Below are 6,368 nucleotides of genomic sequence, written 5' to 3' on the forward strand. Positions count from 1 at the left end.
AATTTTTTTACTTAAATGATGAAATCATTCAATTAATTAAGTCTAAACATGAAATTAAATTCTTTTTTATTCAAAAAAATACAAATAAGTCCTTTATTTTTAAAAACTAACTAAAAACCATAATCAAATTAACGCTAATTTAAATTCTTAATTAATTTAACTAAATTTAAATAAATTTTAAAAATATACAATTAATATATGCGAGACATGGAGAATATTTTAAACAAATTTCCAAACGCAAAAGACGTTAATTTAATTTTTCAGGGTACAATTGAAACACAAAAATGCAAAATAGGGTAAAATTGACAATTTTTCAACGTCAGGGTATGATTGAAAAGGGGCTAAAAGGTCGGGGTTTTTTTAAGACATTAGGCCTTTAATTAATTAAGCTATTAGTAGTGCTCATCAATACTTGTGTTTGCTGCTTGTATCCTAAGCAAAATAGCAATAAAGTGTGTCCATTACAGAAGATACAAAATGATGGATATTCAAGGAAATGCAGTTGAATTAGATGGGGAAAGAGGAAGTGGGGTCATGGATTAACAAACAGTCAGTTAAATTGAATTTATTAATTTAATTAATTCGTATTGATTAATAAAATATATTAATTTTGTTATGATTGAAAAAATCTAAAATTTGATTAAACAAACTAATAAACATAAAAATTATTATAAATTTTAATATTTTTATTATATAAACTTAGTTAATCAATTTTGTTGGAAGGTTAGCATCTCATTTTCGAACAGAAAATTTAATCCTTTCTTGAGAACAATCTAAAAATATGGTTTTAAGTAAGAAATTCAAGATAATAGAAAGTCCATTCCTGATGACCTGAGCGATATACTTTTGAATAAATTATTAAAAATCTAAATTTTTAGATTTATCGATTTTGACCGAACCGACGGATTTCCGACCCTAAGTGGGTGGGATGAGGGTAATGGTGGGAAGTAGAGATTAGAAGAAAGAAATGGTAGGGTGGTGGGGGGTGGGAACCCTTGGCTTAATTTCTCGAGTTAGAAATGAAAAGAAGGTTAATAGTGGGAGGCAAAGGAAAGTGATGATGAGTTGTTACCATAAACAAAGCAGCCCAACTATATCTGACTCTACTTTCCATAACGGTCATCCATTCTTGAAAATCCCCTTCTTCTTTTTTCAATTTTCAGTCCAAAAAATCCACTGATATTTTACAAAAATAAATAAATTGTATTTTTGTGAATCAGCAAAACTCTATTTATTATAAAGTTTATTTTTTTTTTAAATGAAAAATATGATAGCGCTGACCGGAAAGCTAATGACTGGGGAACTTTCCTAGGAGCAAACCTCGCATTGGAAGCTATTTTTTTTTATTGCTCCACGCTCGTCAAGCCAACTTTGCTTTTTGGGAGGTGAAACAGCGGTTGAAGCGGGCATTTCGAAATGACAGCATCGAAGAGAAATATATATATACACGGTTATGGTTATCCCGGACTGTGTTCCGGAAAAAATTTGATACATTTTGCACAAACTACGAACACATCGTTACACTCTCTCTATTTATTTATTCTTTTTTTAAGAACTTTTCTTTAGTACGATTCGGATTTGAAATTTTTGGATTTTATAAAATTATAAAATCTATAAATTTTAAATCTATAATATAAAATTTATAGATTTAAATGTTTCATTATTCAATCTGAATATAAAATTAATAAAGTTATAAGAATATTTTAAAATAATAAGTATTGTAGAAATCATCACTAATAAGAAAGGGAATTTTGTATTTTTCATCTTAAAGATGAAACTTTAAATAAAGAATTGTTGAGCATTAATGAATTTTCGAAAATTATAGATTTTTACAGATTATTTTACATATGAATAATTTTCTTTACATGTGAATAATTTTCATTCATTGGATTGGGAGATTTTAGGTCACTAAAATAGTAAAATCACAAATTTTACAAAATTAGTAAACTTAAACAAAATTACCGACTTCCCATTCGTGATTTTAAAAAATTATATAAACAGCCCTTAAAACATTATTATAATTCATCTTTCTTAAAATGGAGTAGAATCATAAAATTCATATACAAATTAACATAATCCTTAGGTAGTTTACATGTAAAATTGGGTATTCAGTAATTACTTTAAATTTTTCTCTTTAACATTTATGAATTTAACTTTCTAAAATGATGTTTTTTTCTCTGTAATATTTTTTATCTTTAAAATTCTATAAATTTGTGAGATAAGCTATAAGGCAAATTTAAATTATACTCAAATTCATATAGTATTTTAAAAAAGATATTTTTATAAATATAATAAAATATATTTCACCTTTTGTAGTTCATGTATAAATCATTTTTAAAAAAATTAAAATAAAAAATCAAATTAAAATATGTAATTCTAAATATATTTTACTATTAATACAGACACATATTTTATAATATTTTAAATAAATTTTTAAAATATGTAATATAAATTTTAAATAAATATACCTCAGTTTTGCATGTGCAATTAATATTGTGGACTGACCAAAAACTCAATCTATTTCTATTGTTACAATTAAAACAGTTGACAAGTTTAATACCGAAAAAGCTATTTTCTTACATTCACATTAAATAACTTGCTTTGTCATTTTTCTCTTCTGCAATACATTGAATATACAATTAAATTTTGGCCAAACACATATTTGGATACCTGTATTATCGCTTTTTTTCAATTTGAATCCCTACATTGGAAAACATTTATAATAAGTCCCTACACCGTCAGAAACATCTATTTCAAGTCCCTATCGGTAAGCGAGTTAACGGAACGTGGATGACGTTAAAAACCAACAGATGAATTAATTGAATCCCATTCTATAATTGTTTTTAAAATTGATTACCTGCACAAAAAAAACATGTGTTTAAAATAATCAATATTTTCTAATAAATTTACATATGCAAAATTCTAATTAATTTTATTAAATTCAAATAATCTTTTTAAAATAATAATTCCTTTTCAAATATATTTTTTTCAAAAATCCATCATCTTCCTCATAACGAACCCGCTTCGGGTTCGGGTTTTCCACGAAAAAGACGAACCAGATCTGGTTCAAGACGGATTTGATTTGTTTTCCTCACTCAATATACAATTAAATTTTGCATTTAATTAAATATGTATTTGTAGCTCTGTCCGTACTAATTTTGCTTACAATAATTCACTTTGATGATTATTAATTTACTCTTTCATCTCATTTTAAAAGGAGGCTAAACTTTTTATATAAAAATTAAAAAATTATTGTTAGTATTAAAAAAACTCTTTCTTTGTTTGCCATATATTTAAAATTATACTCCATTTCTAATAAATTTAAAGATAATTTTAATCATTACAGTAGCTTTTAAATTTATCAATTTCTAATAAATAATTCTATAATTCATTTAAAAAGCATTTATGAACTAATTGAGGTTATATTAATATTAATATTTATGATTTAAGCCAAAAATAACATTTTTTAAATATGTTAATATTAATATTTATATATTTTGTTATAAGGGTTTGGTATATCTAATGTAATTTAGTTATAGACCTGCTTATTTTGCCATATATATCAACTTTATTTTCAATTAAATATTTGGGACATGATTACCACAAATTTAAAAATTAAAATATAATTAAAATTTTAAACTTTAATAAACAAATATTTGAATTTAAATAGTTTTCAGGCATTAAGGGTAATTTCTTTTCCTCTCCCCTCTCTCTCAAATAGAAAACCCTAGCCGTCAATCGTTTTTACTTTTATTTTTCGCTTCGGCTGCCGTCAATGGTTTATTTTTGCCGTTGGCGGTAGCCATTTCTTTTTTATTGCTTTAGAATAAAATAAATGACCGACTCCTTTTCATCTTTTTCATTTTGATTGGTAAATCTATCGACGAGGCGCATCAATTTCAATATATATACAAATAAAAAATCAGAGATGGATCAAAACCTTTCAAGATTGAAGATGATATCGTTATAGGTTATATTAGTTTTTTCTTTGATAACTATTTTACAACGATTGTCTTTCTTCTTTGAAAATTTTGTTGTTCTTTCTATACGAAAGATTTGTTGTTTTTATGAAGAGTTTGTGAATCTTCTGTTAGACAGAAAAGAATTGGATCTTATTGTAAGCGGTTATGTAATTTTGATTTTATTTTGTAAGGCGATCTGCGAATCAAGATTTATATCTTGTTCTATGTCAGATCATTAGAAATGGTTATACCCTTTTTGAATTTTTACATCTGTCACTGCTTTTTATTATTAATTAAAGATTATTCAATTGTCAAAAAAAAAAATAGTTTTCAGGCATGTGTTGGTTGGTAGAATCCAATGAAAGTTTGAGTGTTCAAATAGCTGAATTAATTTGCAAATAAAATATATCCATATTACAAGATTCCTTATAAAAATAATTACTCTAGTATACTACACTTCCAATAATAAATATATTCATATCAATAAGTAAAGTCAATTTTGTCTTTCCAATTAGTTAGAATTGTAGACCGTGATTTGAGCACTAATAATTACTCTAAGAAAATTTAAAAAAAACTATACATTATGTAATTGTGCTATTTAAATTAGTAATTTTTTTGCAAATTTATTTTGTAATATTGATCCAATATGAATAATATATATATATATATGCGCGCGCGTATGTATATATAAAATAATTATAATAAATACTTTCCGCGTCTTAAAATAATAAGCCGCCTTTTTATTTTTAGCGTCCTAAATTATAGACCATTTTTCATATTTGATTAATAATTTAAAGATTGAATTTGTTATATATGTATAGTTATTTTCAAATGAATTAGTGACTTCATATTTTTTTTATATTCCATGAGGTGTCCTGAATGAATTTCAACTATGAGACGACATCTTTAAACCTTTCACATTCAAAGTAATCTTCGTTTGAGCCGGGTAGGTTTCTTGTGGGAGAAAAAAAATTTGGCCCAAATTTTAAAAGTCTGTAAGGGCCGAATCTATGACCTCGCATAAGTCAGAAGAACGCCTTACCAGCTCATTTGCGCCTTGGGTTTCATATTTCCATACGAGATGAACCAATAAAGAAATTAATTATTAATATACTATTTATATATCTAACAATTAGCATAAAAATGTAAAATTGAAAACATGAATTAAAAAATTAATTTTAACTAACTTAACTATATATTTTTTAAGTTTTAATATTTATCTTAATGATCTATTATTTTAGGACGGAAGAAGTATAATAATACAACATCAATTATAGTATGATCTCTAATTATAAAATTATAAAGACAAATAATTTTGATTCATGCAAATGCAAGAGTAGTGATTAATGAGTAGATATATTAATTTATATTATCCATAATGTAAGAAAGTCTTTGATTGACAGTATATGATAAATTATTTGAACTTGGTTGCCATGAGTTTTATTAATTGAGATTATTTGAATAGGATATATTGATTAATTACAAATGGATGTAAGAGTTTATTTGCCCATAATTTCGATATCTCCTACCTATTAAATAAATAATAATTTAAACATGATGTAAGTTATTCCAATTGATAACTTTTGGTTCTCATATCGCCGTTGTGTATTGAATTAAAATTTCAATTTAATAAAATAAGTAATTAAACATATTAATTGTCTCACATTGTTAAGATACAAAAAATCACACATATAAAATTGAGAGTTGAACCATTCAAATAACAATGTCTAGTCAATTTAAAGAGAAATAGAATGAATTTTTTTTGATATACATATAAACTCCAACTATTTACTCCATCAATAATTAATTACTTACTCTCATAATTAATTAATTATTTACGATTAACAATTGTGATAGTTTTGTACACCAAAAAAACAAAAGATACATTAGTCAAATGTTCACTTTATAGACAACAAAAGACTACATTAGTCAAATGTTTTAGGTTTTTCCTAAATTGTCATTTTCTTCTTCTACCTTTAATATTATTTTTTTCAAATTAATAGTAATTAAAATCTAATTATTGTACTATAATTTGATACAAATACACCGTCTGTTTCATTTTAATTATCAAGAGTTTTTATATACATTGATTAAAATAATGCATCAGTTATGCTATAATTTAACTTTTATATCCTCTAGTTAAAAATATATTATTATAAATAAAAATTGTTAATTAGAACGGAAAAAATAATATTCAGTTGGCCTTTATTAATAGGCAACTCAAGAAAATGAAACAACTATAGTTTGTGTTTTAAGGGCATTTGCCGTGCTTGGCTGATAGTTACATCACATTACATGCATTTATTTCTGAATGAAATTTTTTGTCTGTGTGGTGAAGGTTGTTGCAGCATTTATAGAATTGGAGATATAATAAATGTCTTGCCAATTACCTTTAATTTCTTTCAC

Source organism: Mercurialis annua, linkage group LG4, assembly GCF_937616625.2.
Source record: "Mercurialis annua linkage group LG4, ddMerAnnu1.2, whole genome shotgun sequence".
Lineage (NCBI taxonomy): Eukaryota > Viridiplantae > Streptophyta > Magnoliopsida > Malpighiales > Euphorbiaceae > Mercurialis > Mercurialis annua.